At 42.3% G+C, this 18783-nt stretch overlaps 1 protein-coding gene across 4 annotated transcripts in view; it reads right to left on the minus strand.

Annotated features, from left to right (window-relative positions):
- Positions 1-18783, minus strand: part of sacm1la (SAC1 like phosphatidylinositide phosphatase a) — a 139092-nt gene that overhangs the window by 68120 nt on the left and 52189 nt on the right. The window lies entirely within an intron of this gene.

Below are 18783 nucleotides of genomic sequence, written 5' to 3' on the forward strand. Positions count from 1 at the left end.
TGGATTACTGTTAATTTATTATGCTGATCTGTTCTGTACGACATCTATTGCACGTCTGTCCGTCCTGGAAGAGGGATCCCTCCTCAGTTGCTCTTCCTGAGGTTTCTACCGTTTTTTTTTTTTTCCCCGTTAAAGGGGTTTTTTTTGGGGAGTTTTTCCTTATCCGCTGTGAGGGTCTTAAGGACAGAGGGATGTCGTATGCTGTAAAGCCCTGTGAGGCAAATTGTGATTTGTGATATTGGGCTTTATAAATAAAATTGAATTGAATTGAAAGATGTCAGTTGTTACTAAGCGACGTGTCGTGTTACGGACGTGTGGCACATAGCATCACTATGCTAATTAGCTTGCTATGCTAACTCTGCTAATCAGACGTGCGTGTGTAGACACATCATGTGATCACAGGGGTCAAAAGTGTCAGCTCTTGAAGCAACAACGTGTCGTGTGATGGACCTGTGACACGTAGCATCGCTACGCTAACTAGGTTGTAGTGTATATATATTTTTACACAGTATCTATCTATCTATCTATCTATCTTTTTATTATCTTTCCTTGTTCAGGCACTATTTTTAACACTTCTACATCAGATCATTTGTTATAATAATAGGATACTCACAGCTTTATATCAAGGGGAAAAAAATGTGTCTCATGAAATTGTTATACTTGGCAGAAAATGTGGCCTACTTATTCCCACAGCAGTTAGGGTTCTGTGTGTTCTTGCCTGTTCCTGCCACAAGGTCGAGTCTGGGGTTTGTGAGTCAGTGCCATAATACCAGACTGTATAGAGATTTCATTTTTATTTTGAATAAACTGATGTGACATGTCAGAGGTTCAGCCCTGTCTTGAGATACAAAGAGACCAGAAACCAGTCCCCTCTGCAGCTGTGGTTGAGCAAAAGTGAGAGATGGGACCAGGGCAAACTTTTGTCAGGTAATTATTGCATTCAATGTAGTGCCTTATTTCAAAATACTTTATGTAACCTCACCAGAAATACTGTAAAAATTGATCACTTTTACAACTAATAATTTATATTTAAATTCCAGTCAGATGAGGAATGCAGAGTTTACTGGAGAGGGCTGCAGAGACCTGTGACAGTTCACATTCCTGAGTTGGAGCTCCCCAGTGCCTTGTCTGTGGCAGAATTGGCAATATTGCCACATCCAACTGTTCCATTGCCAGAGACAATACCAACGTACATCGAGACAGTGCGCATTCTTCGAGAAATGTTGGATCATGTATGATTTATCATCACTAGACTCTGCAGTTCCCCTCAGCTCTCATTAGCATTTCAGCATTAATGTTTTGATACGATTTTTTCCTATAGAGTGCCGAAGTCACGCCCCTTCTGGTAGAGCTCATGGGACCTTAGATCGGAAAAAATATGAATGGCAGTGAATGGGGAGAGCAATATTATCTTTTGTTCCCGTTTGAGTTGCGACATGAAATCTAAATGTTGTTAATGAATATAAAACATAAATTTTAAGGTCAAGAAAGTCATATTTTGTGTTAAAACTGTTGAGATATAATAAGCTTTTTAATTAGAAAGACTACACAGGAGGAGGTCACGTATGTGACGTCATAGCTTTCGCTTGCTTCCTGCAGTTTGGTCTCCCCGCTGAAATTCCACTGTTTTATGATTAATCGATTTATGATTGAATATGTCTGTGTGTTTCTGTGTATTTTTAAACCACAGCCAGACATCGAGGGTGGTCAGTAGCTCTGATTTGTGAGGATAAAATAAAAATTAAAAAAAATCATGTGTGTGTATATGTAGGCGTATGTCTGTAGCGACTTGATTCATTCATTCCACACACACGCCTGCCTGCACGTGTAAACTATGGAGACAGACAGTTTGCCAAAGTAATTTGACGCGTTCAGGTGTTAATGATGTGTACATGCACTGTGTGTGTGCGAGATTCACACGCACACGCAGGTGTAGTGTATGTGTGGCGTTTGTAACGCGCTGTGCACACGTCCTGAAAAGACGTGTGAGCGCATCATCTGAGTGGAGCAAACAACGCCTGCCCGTCATGTAGCGGGCGTGTGTGTAACACTCCTGTCTCCATTGTAACCCTATATAAAATGTAGGCGTGCGCTCACGCGATTTGATTAGATCTGATGTGTCCTAAGTAGGCGCAAGTGACGCGTTGTAGTGTGGTTGGATGAAATGTTTGACCCCTCATATTGATATGGATAGGACTTCACACACACACACACACACATACATACACAAACTCAACAAAGTGAAGTCAGACAATAGCAGAGAGGCCAGATGCAGGGAATATAACTTCAAGATCACTCTAGTTAACAACAACTACGTTTGTTACTGTAAGTAAGTGCGATAAAAACTCTGCCAGCCAAGCCAATACTTTATCAATACATGTGATCAGCATGTAGAAAGCCATATTTCAATCTGCTCTGTCTGCAGTCTCTCATTCACCACTATTATGATTTACGATCATGGTCGACACAAGCACATCGCGCTCGCGGTGCTAACAGCAAAGTGTTAAAGACAAACTAAAATGAAAGCTGTCTGTATGTAGGCTAACACTTTATCTGAAGATGTACCTGAGACAGCCAACCTGCAGACAGTGAGTGTCCTCAGTAGAGGAGGGACAGAGAGCAGGATGAATGACTCAATGTCTGTCTTCATGCTGAGATTACGTGACTTTCTTCACTCAGTATTGTGATGTCAGGAGGAATATTTATATTCCAGTGAGATATTATTGGGTTTTAAATAGTGACTTTGTTGTTGTAAACCTGACTGTTGCTGCCATGGACTGTATAAAACTATATCCTGTGTAACTGACCTATAAGGAAAGCATCAGGAGGTGAGGTGTGTGCATGTGTGTGTGTGGAGGAGAGGAGAGAGGGAGATGCTGGTAGAGAGATATTGTGTGTTATTAGATACTGTTAATGTCACTTATTATGCTTCTGTGCATTGATAGCTCTTTTTTAGCCTGTTTCTGCATTATGTTGAGGAGGGCCATGCCTGTGTATATAAAGATATATACAGTATATGTATGCAAAGAATAAGTGGATCGGTTGCTCGCTGCTAAAAATGTGGCCTATCAACATTATCTGGTTTTAAAATGTGGCCCAGTTGAAATAGTAACTGAATAGCCCTGCTGTAGTTTGTTTGTTTGTTAGCTATCTAACAACACATCAAAAATAATTGTAAGCCAGTCTTGTTCAATGAATCAGTTTATCATGTACACTCAAAAAATATTTAGGCCTAATATTTAAGATTGTTTGCTTATAAATACATAAATCTGGTTGTTCTATATTTAAAAGACACTGGGTTTATTAGTACTATTCAATAAATCACATTATTACTTATTATACTCATTATTATTACTTGAGCTTGTTTTATTTATTCATTTCACAGAGAGTTATACATCCTTAAGCCCTATTCGCACGGGATTAGTATTACCTGGGGACGTCTGGTAATTTGTAAATTACCCCCCCATGTCCCGTGTTTCTTCCGGTGCATTCGCACAGGATAAGCGAAGTCTGTATTTTACTCGAATTACCTGCTCTGTCCAACATGCTGAACCCGACAGTATCGCCAGGACAACATAATTTGTGCTTTCCAAAACCCTTATACATCACTGTTAAAAGCTTATGTTGTAACAACGCTATTGTTAGGGTCTTGTTAGGTTTAGGCACAAAAACCACTTGGTTAGGTTTATGGAAAGCTTATGGTTTGTGTTAAAATGATCACTTTTAACGTGGTATGTGTTAGTCGTTATGGCAACAGTAAATAAAATGTCAAAGCAGCAATGGGACTTCAGAACAGTGGGCAGCTGCTGTTGGGATAATGGGCAGTCAGGGCATTTGTATGAAGCCTGTTGAAAGATAGAAAAATGTTCCTTACCGCATGCTGCTACGCATGTCATCTCAATATCTTCTGAAATTTCGCTCTTCTGATGGATCTGAGCTTGCTGTTTCTGCGAATGGGTGACCATACTGCGTACCGAGATGATGAGACTCCAGCATTTGCACCTAAAATGCTGTCAAAATTTCCACCGCAGCCTCCATAATTCAACCGCGAAAGAGGTAGAACAAAGACGCACAATAAAAACAACAACAACTAAAATACCCCCCAATCACTGAGATGCAGATTCGCATGAGACTAGTATTATCACGGGACGTCTGTGTTTGGCAAAATATAGTCGGTAATTTGCAGTGGAATTTTTACTTACTAATTACAGACATGGCGCATTCACACGGGATTAAGATCACAGACATCCTCCGCAATTATTACAAATTACCAGAGGTAATACTAATCCCGTGCGAACAGGGCTTTAGTCCTTAAATTAAATTCATTATGGACGTGGACTTAAAATCACTGTTTTATTTTATGGCCTTGCTGCCCTGGCTTTTGGCCTTTGTGCCCTCAAAAAATTGACAACACGAAAGGCCAAGTGGCCTTGCCCCTAAAATGACGAAATTCCAGGCTTGTAGGGCATACATTTTAGGACATCCTCAGGTGTCAGGCTTCAGCGTCAGACCTTAGATGAAAAGGCATAAGGTCTCAGGAAAACCTCTGTCAGACGTCACACTAAACGGCCTTAGAAAAAGTCGTCAGACAAAACGGCCTCAGAAAAAAAGTCATCCGACCAAAAGGCATCAGAAAAAAAGACGTTGGACCAAAAGGCCTCAGAAAAAAAGACGTCAGACCAAAAAGTCTCAGAAAAAAAGACGTCAGACCAAAAGGCCTCAGAAAAAAAGTCATCGGACCAAAAGGTATCAGAAAAAAAGACATCAGACCAAAAGGCCTCAGAAAAAAAGTCATCGGACCAAAAGGCATCAGAAAAAAGTCATCAGACTAAACGGCCTCAGAAAAAACGTAATCGGACCAAAAGGCATCAGAAAAATCAGTCTCATATAAAAAAGGACTATTTTTATATGTGTATATATAAATATATATATATATATACAGTACAGGCCAAAAGTTTGGACACACCTTCTCATTCAATGTGTTTTCTTTATTTTCATGACTATTTACATTGTAGATTCTCACTGAAGGCATCAAAACTATGAATGAACACATGTGGAGTTATGTACTTAACAAAAAAGGGTGAAATAACTGAAAACATGTTTTATATTCTAGTTTCTTCAAAATAGCCACCCTTTGCTCTGATTACTGCTTTGCACACTCTTGGCATTCTCTCGATGAGCTTCAAGAGGTAGTCACCTGAAATGGTTTTCCAACAGTCTTGAAGGAGTTCTCAGAGGTGTTTAGCACTTGTTGGCCCCTTTGCCTTCACTCTGCGGTCCAGCTCACCCCAAACCATCTGGATTGGGTTCAGGTCCGGTGACTGTGGAGGCCAGGTCATCTGCCGCAGCACTCCATCACTCTCCTTCTTGGTCAAATAGCCCTTACACAGCCTGGAGGTGTGTTTGGGGTCATTGTCCTGTTGAAAAATAAATGATGGTCCAACTAAACGCAAACCGGATGGGATGGCATGTCGCTGCAGGATGCTGTGGTAGCCATGCTGGTTCAGTGTGCCTTCAATTTTGAATAAATCCCCAACAGTGTCACCAGCAAAACACCCCCACACCATCACACCTCCTCCTCCATGCTTCACAGTGGGAACCAGGCATGTGGAATCCATCCGTTCACCTTTTCTGCGTCTCACAAAGACACGGCGGTTGGAACCAAAGATCTCAAATTTGGACTCATCAGACCAAAGCACAGATTTCCACTGGTCTAATGTCCATTCCTTGTGTTTCTTGGCCCAAACAAATCTCTTCTGCTTGTTGCCTCTCCTTAGCAGTGGTTTCCTAGCAGCTATTTGACCATGAAGGCCTGATTGCCGCAGTCTCCTCTTAACAGTTGTTCTAGAGATGGGTCTGCTGCTAGAACTCTGTGTGGCATTCATCTGGTCTCTGATCTGAGCTGCTGTTAACTTGCGATTTCTGAGGCTGGTGACTCGGATGAACTTATCCTCAGAAGCAGAGGTGACTCTTGGTCTTCCTTTCCTGGGTCGGTCCTCATGTGTGCCAGTTTGGTTGTAGCGCTTGATGGTTTTTGCGACTCCACTTGGGGACACATTTAAAGTTTTTGCAATTTTCCGGACTGACTGACCTTCATTTCTTAAAGTAATGATGGCCACTCGTTTTTCTTTAGTTAGCTGATTGGTTCTTGCCATAATATGAATTTTAACAGTTGTCCAATAGGGCTGTTGGCTGTGTATTAACCTGACTTCTGCACAACACAACTGATGGTCCCAACCCCATTGATAAAGCAAGAAATTCCACTAATTAACCCTGATAAGGCACACCTGTGAAGTGGAAACCATTTCAGGTGACTATCTCTTGAAGCTCATGGAGAGACTGCCAAGAGTGTGCAAAGCAGTAATCAGAGCAAAGGGTGGCTATTTTGAAGAAACTAGAATATAAAACATGTTTTCAGTTATTTCACCTTTTTTTGTTAAGTACATAACTCCACATGTGTTCATTCATAGTTTTGATGCCTTCAGTGAGAATCTACAATGTAAATAGTCATGAAAATAAAGAAAACGCATAGAATGAGAAGGTGTGTCCAAACTTTTGGCCTGTACTGTATATATATAAAATCATTAAAAATTCAACATCACCCTCTAAACTTTTTGGATATCGAGTGTCGGACTTGCATGTCCTGTACGCACACCGCTTCAGTAGCCTATGTGCCAAAGCGGTGTGCATACGGGCGTCTTATTTTATATTGTTGTTGTTATATGTTTATTGTCCTAACGTAGACGGATTCACTACAAACTGTACGTTTTATGAGCAGCAACAGCAGCAGGTCAGAGGAGCCAACTAACTAACATACCAGTTAACAGTGAGTCATTACGTTTGCTTTTGTGAACTAACTGACACATGCTGAGAGAACGACGAGCAACATTTGTTTGTAAAGGGAGGTTGTTGTTGTAGTTATTGTTGTTGTTGTTGTTGTGGCGGCGGCGATATAGCTAGAGATGTTATTCAGATGATACACGGAGTTTTTTTTCATATTCCCCGTTCATTCGACTTGAGCAAGTGTTGTAATGATGGGGGAAACCCTGCCTTCACCTCCCAAATGACAGCTGTTGTTTTAAAGCTTTGATCTGGGCTTTTAGGCGAGGGATCCTCCAGACTACGGTGACCAGACGTCCCCGATTTCCGGGGACAGCCCCCGATTTGCGTGACCTGTCCCTGGTAAAAGCTGTCCCCGAAAATGTCCCAGATTTTGACGCTGAATGGGGGAAAAATGAGCGCAGACTCAAACACCAGTTTTTACGGTAGTCAGTAAACGCATCGCCAGAGAAGACCTCGTATGATGTACAGACGTTATCAGGAAGCACGACCAGATGCAGCAGCATCAACAACAACAATCTAGAGGCGGCAAAAAGGAGCGAAGAGGAGACCAGCAGCCGCATTAAATGGTATGCTGTGTATGAACTTATTTATTTTGTGTGAGCTGGCAGTAGACTTGACTGTGTGTGTGTGTGTGTGTGTGTGTGTGTGTGTGTGTGTGTGTGAAGTGAGGTAAAGTAGGCTAAGTATGATTGTAACATGCAGTGCGTCTGTTTAATCTGAACTGAAGACCTAACGTAACGTTAGAAAAGTCAGTGAACGTTAACATTATGTCACTGTTTTTATTGGTGAAGCTGTAACGTTAGCGTGAGATTACCAGGTGATGATATTGTATGTGGCTGTGTTTTAGAAAAGGAGGAGGTGGAAGACTGCTTTGGTAGCATAGGATTTTCCTGGAGGCATAGGGACCTGAGACTGTGTTAAAATAATAAATAAATAATAAGTAAATGGTTAATAGTTGTGTGTGTTAACTGCTGTATTTTGTGTCGGGCTGGCACCAGTCACTGCTGTGTGGGTAACCAATGAATTTAGTAGTTATAGATGCAGACCATCTGATTAGATGATGCCCTATGTCACTGTTGTGTATGTCACTGTTGTTAGTGAAGGTGTAACTTGTATTAGATTACCATGAGATGACAATATTATCTCTATCTTTTGTGAGTGCACTTTATAAATGTAGGCTATTCTTTGATTTTAATAAAGTAGCATTTTGTTGATGTTGTTTAGCCTTGCTGATGCTGTTGCATGGGGGATACAGTTATTTTTATTGTATGAAAAAATCATATCTGCAGTAGAAAGTTGCACTTTGGAAATTTGGTTTGGTACATAGTGATATATGGTCTGAAAGGTGTAGGAACCTCTGATGTGGCACATTTCAAACAGAGGCAATTACACAGAGCATATAAAAAAGAGCACAATGACTAAATTATATAAGTATATTACCAAAACTGATGTTATTTCTTTAAGAAACTATTCACTTACTATTGGCTCTGTTCTTGCAGTTTTTCTCATGTTCTCCTCTGCTCTTATTCTACCCAGGCTCCTGAGGCAGAGGCTACGGAGGTGGATGAATGAGGGGATCACGGTGATGTCATCCCTTTTTTTGATTGCCACCTTTTGTGTCATAAATATCAGTTCAGTATTCACTTATGAGTTGAAACCTTTGACCAAAAAAATCCATCCTAACTCAAGCTAATAAGATTAAGATATTTTTGTCTTCCTCAGTGGATGGATGGTTGGTGATGTCACTCATTTGTTTGATTGCAACCTTTTTTGTAATAAAAGCTGGTCAAAATACATGAAAAAGTACTTGTCCCCGTTTTTTATTTCATAGTGATAATATTTAATGATTTTTCACCGCCGCACTGAAAATGTCCCCAATTTCATCTCAGAAATCTGGTCACCTTACTCCAGACAGGGACTGTTTTCAGTGACTGAAATACAGTGGCGAGAAAAAAAAAAAAAAAAAAAAACAGCGGCGAGAGCTGGATACTGATCATAATCACCCAAAACTTGTAGTCTGACAATGTCTCTTATGTTAATGATCAGTGAGATGACCTAAGTATTCGTGGGTTGATAGATGAGGAGGTTATGTTTTCGCTGGCGTTGGTCTGTTTGTCTGTTTGTTTGTCTGCAAAATAACTCAAAACGTTTTGAACGTTAATAGTTATTACATTTGTGGGAAATCGTGTGTTACGTTTGTAGTAGGCAGCGGCTATTACGTTTGTGGAAAATTTATTACATTTGTGGGTTTATTACATTAAATGCTGCAGATTTTTATTATGTTTATGGTTTGTGGACAGTTATTACATTGGCGGGCGTTACAGCCAACTCTTCACTATTTTGTGTGTGGCTGTGTTTTTAAGCATGGGATTTCAGATAGCTCTATGAAAACAAGGTTTTTAAATGCGGAAAATTAATGTAGGGAGTCATTCGCACTGTCAAGGCCCATAAAATAAAGTACGCTAAGTGCTGATAAAGCCATGATGGTGTTCCTATCAAACTTTCATTTGAAGTTTCATGAGGGTGTTAAGGGGTGCATGCATTTTTTGACAGAACTGATTGCTGCTGACGAATAATGCATCCCCTGTTAATTATGCTTAGGTCATTATTAAATGAATGAAATTCACACTGTTGAGCCAAAAGGACCCAGAATATGAGCTGGTAAAATCCTTTGATTCACAGACCTCCTGAAATATAATTACAGCCTGGATGCATTATTCGGCAGAGGTGTATTTATTACCTGCCGAGATTTGCATCCCCTGTTTTTTCAGCCTAGGAGACTACCACATATCTGAAATTCACACTGTTGAGCCAAAAGGACCCAGAATATGATCTGGTAAAACCATTTGATTCACAGACCTCCTGAAATATAATTACAGCCTGAATGCATTATTCGGCAGAGCTGAGTTTGGACCTGCCAAGATTTGCATCCCCTGTTTTTTTTTAGCCAGAGACGTTGTTACCTGTATGAAATTCATGTTCATAAGCTAAAACAGACCCAAAATATAATGTAGGTAACACTATTTGACCCTAAAGTGTCTGCAGTTAAACACAAGAGGGGGATGATCTGACGACTTTTTTGCTGAGGCCGTTTAGTCTGAAGACTTTTTCTGATGCCTTTTGGTCTGACGTCTTTTTTTCTGACGCCTTTTGGTCCGATGACTTTTTTTCTGAGGCTGTTTAGTGTGACGTCTGACAGAGGTTTTCCTGAGATCTTATGCCTTTTCATCTAAGGTCTGACGCTGAAGCCTGACACCTGAGGATGTCCTAAAATGTATGCCGTAGGCCTGGTATATAGTATAGTATAGTATAGTATAGTATAGTATTTTTATGACTTCCATCATCATATTGGCTAACTATTTAGGTGTTATCAATGTATTTGCCAACAAGGAATAAGGCAAATGCGCCAGCTGCTACATCCGCTAAGATGTAATAATATCATCATGTTTATTACATTATCTGCTCACATCCTTAGTATGAAAACAATTTAGAAACAGTTGCTTGACTGAAAAATTGCTGATTTGCCATGCAAACTCTGTTTAATGCTGTTTTTTAGCCATGTTACAACCATGACTCAAACTGTTACAATTTAAACTCATGTGCTTCACTTGTTGGATCAGACAGCATCCATTTTCAGTTAAATTCCTCACAACTTTTTTTCTCTATCAGTAAACTTACAGTGGTTTATGATAGCAGTCACAAGAAGGCCGTTTGACTTAAGGTATCACACATGCAGGTAAAAGATTCTCTGAGTGAAAGAGTTAAAAGTGAAAAATGTTACAATTGTGGCGACTCTCCCCTACTATCAACTAACTCACACATTTAGCTAGCTAGCTACAGCTAACAAAATCTGCTGTTGTTCCACTGTTGTTCAGCTGACAAAGTTGATGGTTAGCAACTAGAAATTAGACGATGATTTCCTTCATTTCCATCTCAAATTACAGGCCCAGTGTCTGTAAAATGATAAGAATTTGAATGGTGAATGAATGCTAAAGTGGAAAGCTTGACAGGCATAGCAACAGTAACTAAGGGGCTTAGTGAAGGGTCATATTACTATAGGTCTCCTTCAGGTTTTAAACTTTTGTGCTGAGGGGAAGCTGAAAGCACATCGCTTGTCAAAAAATACACGAGGTTATGGATGGCCTTGAATGTGTAAAAGAGAATTTTGAATTGAATCCTGAATTTAACCGGAAGCCAGTGAAACTGCTGGAGGACAGGGGTGATGTGGTGGAATGAGGGGGGTTTTGGTGATGATATGAGCAGCAGAGTTTTGAACCATTTGAAGCTTATGGAGGGACTTGTGAGGAGACCAAAGAGGAGAGAATTGAAGTAGTCCATGTGGGAGGTGACAAGGCTATGGACAAGAATAGAAGTGGCGTGAGGGCTGAGGAAAGGGCAGAGACGATTAATGTTGCAGAGATGTAAATATGCAGACCAGGTAATATTATTGATATGACAGTGGAAGGAAAGTGTGCTGTCGAGGATGACACCCAGACTCTTAACCTGAGGGGAGGGGGAGATGGAGGAGCTGTCAATTTGGAGGGAGAAACTTTAGATAGTGTAGATTTCATGCCCACAAGGAGGATTTCTGTTTTATTGCTGCTGAGTTTGAGGAAGTTAGATGGGAGCCAGGATTTAATTTCAGAAAGACAGGTGGTAAGGGAGGAGGGTGGGAGGGTGGAGTTTGGTTTAGTGGAGAGGTAGAGCTGGGTGTCATCCACGAAGCAGTGGAAATGGATAAGATAAGATAAGATATACTTTATTGATCCCCCAGGGGGGAAATTCAAGTATTACAGCAGCACAAGACAAAATCAAAGGATATTAAATAGAATAAGATTAAAGAGAAAAATAAAAAATAAAAATAAAGATAATAATAGATAAATAAAAGATAAAATACAATTGCTACATCAATAAAATTGCTACATCAGATGAATAAAGTTACTAAACAATGTCAGAAAATAGACGGAAAATATTGCCAAGTGGGAGAAGATAGATAATAAAGAGAAGGGGCCCCCGGACAGAGCCTTGGGGCACACCTGAAGTAACGGGGGAGGGCTGGGAACTGAATGACTTGAGCATCCTGTATGGAGGTGGAGAGGAGCAGCGGAGCAGCGGTCTCCAGCGGGGAGGCGCCGACGGCGTAGCCTAGCAGCTGGCCTGCGAGAGCAAGAGCAGCCTCCGACGACAGCGGTGAGGAGCAGCGGTCTCCAGTGGGGAGGCGCCGAGGGCGTTAGCCTAGCAGCTGGCCCGCAAGAGCGAAAGCAGCATCCCGTACGGAGGTGGAGAGGAGCAGCGGTCTCCAGCGGGGAGGCGCCGACGGCGTAGCCTAGCAGCTGGCCTGCGAGAGCAAGAGCAGCCTCCGACGACGGCGGTGAGGAGCAGCGGTTTCCAGCGGGGAGGCGCCGAGGGCGTTAGCCTAGCAGCTGGCCTGCGAGAGCGAGAGCAGGCTCCTGTACGGAGGTGGAGAGGAGCAGCGGTGCAGCGGTCTCCAGCGGGGAGGCGCCGATGGCATTAGCCTAGCAGCTGGACCCTCATCTTGACCACCGCAGAGGCTGCACGATCAGCCATTCACAACGCAGCGTCAAGCCATGGCGGCGCTTCTGTCCCTGCTGACTCTCCTGCTGGTGGTGGGTAAGCTCGTGGGGAAAATTCTGTCCCCTCCACCTTCCTCGCAGGCAGCATGTCACCATGTCTACTCCAGAGATGCCCTGCTGGCCCTGTGGGACAAAAACAACGCATCCCCAGACCATTTACCAGAGTACGTGAGAGCGAAGCCTGCGAGAAGATCACAGCGGAGGATGAGGGGCAGAAGAGGGGGCGTTAGACAGCGGCTCTGCAGGCGAGGCAGCAGACCACCGCTGCCCTCAGTTATACTGAGTAACGTCAGGTCGCTGTGCTGTAAAATGGACGAGCTCTGGGCAAACACAAGGTTCTGTCATGAGTACAGAGAATCTAGCATCATCGCACTGACGGAGACATGGCTCCGACAGGACGCTCCGGACTCGCTGGCGGAACTGGAGGGCTTCTCCTGTATCCGTGTGGACAGAAATGACTCCTTGAGGAAAGTAAGAGGTGGGGGGCTAATTCTGTATGTGAGTAACAACTGGTGCAAACAATTCACTGTGAGACAGAGTCTATGTGGTCCTGATGTAGAGCTTCTCTGTGTTTCCATGCGCCCCTTCTACCTCCCCAGAGAGTTTGGTAATATCATACTGTGTCTAGCATATATCCCTCCCAGTGGTAACGCTGGTAGGGCTGCTAATCTCGTAGCTGATTGTGTCCACTCCCAACTTCAGCGTTCCCCTGGTGCCCCGGTTTTTGTTCTCGGTGACATGAACCACTGTAAACTAGAGCCAACTTTACCCGGCTTTCAGCAATATGTCAAGTACGCCACAAGGAATTCAAAAGTACTTGACAAATGTTTTGTAAATGTAGCCAGTGCCTACAGGTCAAAAATTCTGCCCCCGATCGCAAATTCAGATCATTCAACTGTGTATCTTATGCCCACTTATAAATCTGTGTTAAAGTCCAGCAAGCCTCAGCTCAAAACCGCACTGAGATGGACGGATGACAGCATAGAAACACTGCGGGGCTGCTTCCTCAGCACTGATTGGAGCATTTTTCATAGCCTAGAACTAGAAGAGGCCACAACAACCACCACCGATTACATCAATTTCTGTGTGGACAATGTAGTTGGAAAAAAAAAGAAATCCTACATTTCCCCAACAACAAAGTTTATATAACCAAGGAAATTAAAGCATGTATCAATAACAAAAAGCTAGCTTTTAAAAATAAAGATCGAGTAGCGTTGGCTGCGGTACAGAAAGAGCTCAACCACCTGCTGAGGAAAGCAAAAGATAAATACCGCACTGACATGGAACATAGTTTTAAAGAGATGGACAACAGCTCAACTTACTGCTGCGGATCCACTACCCTAGCCCCCCCTCCGTCCCACCACCTGACCTCGGTGGACCCACCTCCATTCTGGTAATTTTATATGGAACATATAACGTGGGCGGGGGGAGGCTTATGGCTGCTGATCCCCTGCCCGTCAAATTCCCCGTCAATTCACCGTCAACCACTGGTTACTATTGCTATTATGCTAATAGGTGGTTGCCTGCTCACCTGCTGGCCCTGCAATGCCCCCCTGGTTGAGCCGTATGTGCGCAGGGTTATCTATGCCTAAATGGTCTGGTTATTGTTGTTCTTATCTAGTATTGTTCTTATCTGCACTATGGTCCTGCAACTGATTTTATATAATTTTAACTGGTATACTGGTATTTTTATTTGATCTCTATATTTATCTGTTTTATATGCACTCACTTGCACTTTGTGATAGGCCAGTGCTATACTTGTAGTTCCCTTGTTTGTAACCTTACAAACAAGGGAAATGGTTGCACTACTCTTGCAACAGTAGTCTGCAACTGTAACACACTCAGCGCACTATGTTGGCAACTTGTCTATGTTGATGTTGATTGTATGTATGTATGTGAATATTGCAGCTGTTTGCACTAAATTGCCCAAGACGAATTTCCCTTGCGGGACAATAAAGTTTATCTTATCTTATCTTATCTTAACTGAGTGTGGCTGGAGAGATATGAGTGAAACCAGTCCAGGGGGGTGTGACAGATGCTGATGGAGGATAGTCTATTGAGGAGGATGGTGTGAGAAATAGTGTCAAAGGCCGCACTCAGATCAAGGAGGATGAGAATAGTGAGTAAACCGGAATCGGTTGCCATGAGGAGATCGTTGGTGATTTTCAGTAGAGCAGTACTTTGCTATGGGAGGGGCGGAAACCATGAGGATGAGGTCAGAGATTTCAGATGCGTCAGGGAGTTGGAAACTGGAGAATGGCTGACAGTGGGGGAGAAGTTCAGAGGAGGAGAGAGATAGACAACCAATACTTAAGTGCTGGTGAATTTTGTAAATTTCGTCAGTGAAGAAGTGCATAAGGGAGTTACAGTTTCAGATGAGTACATGTGGGGGGGCAGAGAGTCAGGGGGTTGGAGAATTTTGTTGAGGAGTGAGAAAAGAGTCTTGGTGTTACCTTCATTGGAGCAGATCAGGCCGGAGTAGTAATTTGATTTGGTTTGGGCGATTGAGTCCTTACAGTGTAACAGGTGAGTTATGTATAGTTCTTTGTGAACAGTGAGACCAGATTTTCGATAGAGTCACTTAGGCCGTAAGGTGAATCAGAAAAAGTCTCACAGAAACTGATTTCCGCTCTGACATCTGGGGACTACACGATCTTTACTTCATAAAAAAGATCGATACATGTTCAGCTAATCAGCGGGAGTTTGTAGCTGATAACCCCGCAAGAGTCCTGTGATCGGTGTCGTAATTCGGCACTTGTTCCGTCTGAATGTAATGATCAGTTCCACCTGAGCATAATGAGATTTGGTACGCGAGTGGTGGCACGGCCGTCACGTGACCGCGCTACACCAATAAGGTACCCGCATTTCGTGTCGCCATGGTTTCATTCAGCAGAGGAAAACAGACCCGGAAGTCCTCAAAAGTGAGCAGAAATGAGCTGAAACAGCACTATTCTCATTGCGGTGTCCATGAAACACGATGAGACAAATAGACAATTAGGTGAACTAAGCAAAAATGTCTTAAAACACATTTGATTCAATACCTGGGCATAACCGACGTATTATTACACAGACAACATAGCTACGGAAGACAAGAACGGCCATGTATTTTTTTGTGTGTGTGTGCACTGTTATCTCTTGATAACGACTTATTATTTCATTATCTCGATATAACAAAGATTGTTTTCCCGTGATAATTGTCAAGTCTGATGATTGCACACTGGTTAATGTGATCCTCTTGATTTCAGCCTACAAGAGCTGCCGTGGTCCTGCTAGATGCCTCCTGCTGCTTGCTGTTATCATTAGTCACACTTCTACTGTTATTATACACATATGATTATTGTCACATACTGTATATTTCCAAATAGTCACCCAGTGGCATATAGCTGCCAGGCACCTAGGCCTAATAGCCGCTGGGGGTTTGACCCCATTTTGCGTATTAAACGCCGGTCCGATTAAACGCCAGGGCGATTATTTCCTCATTCATTGCCTCAAGGAGGGACAGTGAGGGACTGAGGGACTGTTTGCGCTTTTACGCACGGGTCGGTGGTGAAGTGGTGCACATGACTCGTGCTACGGACGGACGGACAGACAACCACGTATCTAAAACAGGTAATACATCTGGCTACATCTTTCCCACATCAATTATACGTGATCACCTACACCCGCGTGCGTAAAAGCGCACACAATTCCGTGTCCTCTCACCGCGGATGCTGTGATTTGATGGCCCGGTATACTCATTGTAGCCCACTCTTATAAGACCCAATAATAATAATAATAATAATAATGATAAGTTAGCCTACTATGGACCTATATGCCATGCCTTTTAATAAAATTACCAGAAGAGTTCGCTGAAAAACAGGTAATGTCAGCCTGAATTACTCGTATGCGTTCCCGGTGAAAATCGCTGACATGCATGGGGAATACGGCTTCTACAGGCTACAGTTCTGCTGTTTCTGCTGATATGCGTGGCTCCTCGCTATGACGCACGGTCGCAGAGAAAATCCACAGAGAAGAATGGGTGTGAATTTGGACGCACTATGCATCGTTCAGGCCCATAGGGCCACTTCTCAGTTTCAACATTTTATTAAGAACATTTAGGAACAGTGGTGCACGTTAACTTTTGTCTGCACATTTTTTTTTGTCGCCATTGTTGCTGAGTCTGAGGTGCGAGTCATGCGCTCTCGCTCCGCCTCCACCTCAGGTACCGAAATTTGGCACCGATTCATTTTAAGTGAATTGTGAATCGGTACCAAGTACAAAAAGTACCGAGTTTCGGTACCCAACCCTATGTTTCACCGCTGATTATACTACAGTAATACTTACTGAACATAATTTCTACACTGCATTCAGTGTTTTACCATGAATCACACAGTTTTCAGCCAAAGCTACTCTTTCAGTAAGTATACCAAGAATAGCAGCCGCAGCAGATTAATAATGCACTGCCTGTGACTCTGAAATTAGATAGTGTGATTCCAGTCTGCCAAGAATAACTTATCCTGAAACACAAGGTCTCACTCAGAGAGACTGGATGCCTGTCAGACACCCATACAGGTTGTCTGAATTTCCCAACAACTCAACAGAACAGAGTGTGATAGTCTACTGGACTATCAGTACCACTAACAGTATTCAAGCCCTACTACCACATACAATTGTAGTCAAAAGTTTACATACACATGTAAAGAACATCTTCAACACAGTCTTGAGTTTCCAATAATTTCTAAAACTCTTACATTTCTGTGATTCAAAAAACATTCAGGAATTTTGGAACTTTTATTAATTTATTATGGATCTTCTGAGAATGTGACCAAAACTTCTAAACTTCTTGAGTAATTATGACTGACTACAGCTGGTTACTTATCTGAGCCCATTCAAATAGGACTTGTTTGATGCACCTATGAGATTCGGCCTCAAACACTACAATGGTAAAGTCTAAGAAGCTCAGCATGGATCTGAAAATGCAGGTCACTGACTTGAACAAGTTAGGAAAGTCTCTTTGAGGCATTTCAAAGCAGCAGTCCCAAGATCAACTGTGCAAACAACTGCTTTAAAGTTTAGAGTGTATGGCACAGTTGTGTCACTGCACGATCAGGAAAAAAAAACAACCCATCACCTGCAGCTCAAGAAAACTGGTCAGGATGGTCAAGAATCGACCAAAAACCACGAAAAACAGGTCTGCAATGAATAAGAAGCTGCTGGAACACAGCTGTATGTGTCCACATTCAAGCGTGTTTGATATTGCCATGGGCTGAGAGGCTGCTGCTCAAGAACAAAGCCCTTGCTCCAGAAGCGGCACCTTAAGGCCCAACTGAAGTTTGCTGCTGATCACATGGACAGATAAAACAAGCAAGAGAGACAGAAGCTGAAGCCTTTAACCTAAAGAACACTATGCCTACCGTCAAGCCTGGTGGTGGTGATATTATTCTCTGGGCCTGTTTTGCTGCAGTGGAACTGGTGCTTCCCAGAAAGTGAATGAAATAATGATGGAGGAAGATTACCTCCAAATTCTTTAGGAAAACCTAAAATCGACAGCCAGAAGGTTGGGTCCTGGTAGCAAATGGGTGTTTCAAGAAGACACTGACCCCAAACACACATTAAAAGTGGTAACAGAATGGCTTAAACAGGCCAGAATTAAGGTTTTGGGATGGCCTTTCCAAAGTCCTGACTTAAACCATGGAGAACATGTGGACTGTGCTGAAAAAACAAGTCAGTGCCAGAGAGCCGACAAATTTAGTTAAACTGCACAGATTATGTCAAGAGGAGTGGTCAAAGATTCATCCAGAAGCTTGTTAATGGCTAACAAAAGCGCCTAATTAAGGTGAAGAGGGCCAGGGGAGACTGAACTAAATATTAGCCATTGCTGTATGTGTATTTCTGATCCAGCAGATTTGGTCCCAATTTCAGGGGACACATAAATTCCTAAGAGTTGCAGGTGCACCTGGCTTTTAAGGGGAATGGGAGGTGATACTCTGATTGGTTGAAAACACAGCTATAATTTATTAATGGACTAAATTCCTCACAGTCCCCTTTTGGAAAAAATGTACTATCAGTAAAAACCACGAACAGCATTTAATTGGGCAAAACAAAGTGAATCTGAGGCTAATTCTACAGTATATAAAAGAGTTACAAGTATTATTGATATGAGACTAGATATTGTCATAGATTTTGGATATTGTAATATCATAAGCATAGTCTTTTCCTGGTTTCAAAAGATGCATTGCAGTAAAGTGATGTCATTTTCTGAAGTTACCAGGCTGTTCTAGCTGTTCTATTATTTGTTTTTACTCAATTTGGCATTATATCCACATTACTGCTGATTATTTATCAAAAATCTCATTGTATAAATATT

Source organism: Epinephelus lanceolatus, chromosome 16 (genome assembly GCF_041903045.1).
Source record: "Epinephelus lanceolatus isolate andai-2023 chromosome 16, ASM4190304v1, whole genome shotgun sequence".
Classification (NCBI taxonomy): domain Eukaryota; kingdom Metazoa; phylum Chordata; class Actinopteri; order Perciformes; family Serranidae; genus Epinephelus; species Epinephelus lanceolatus.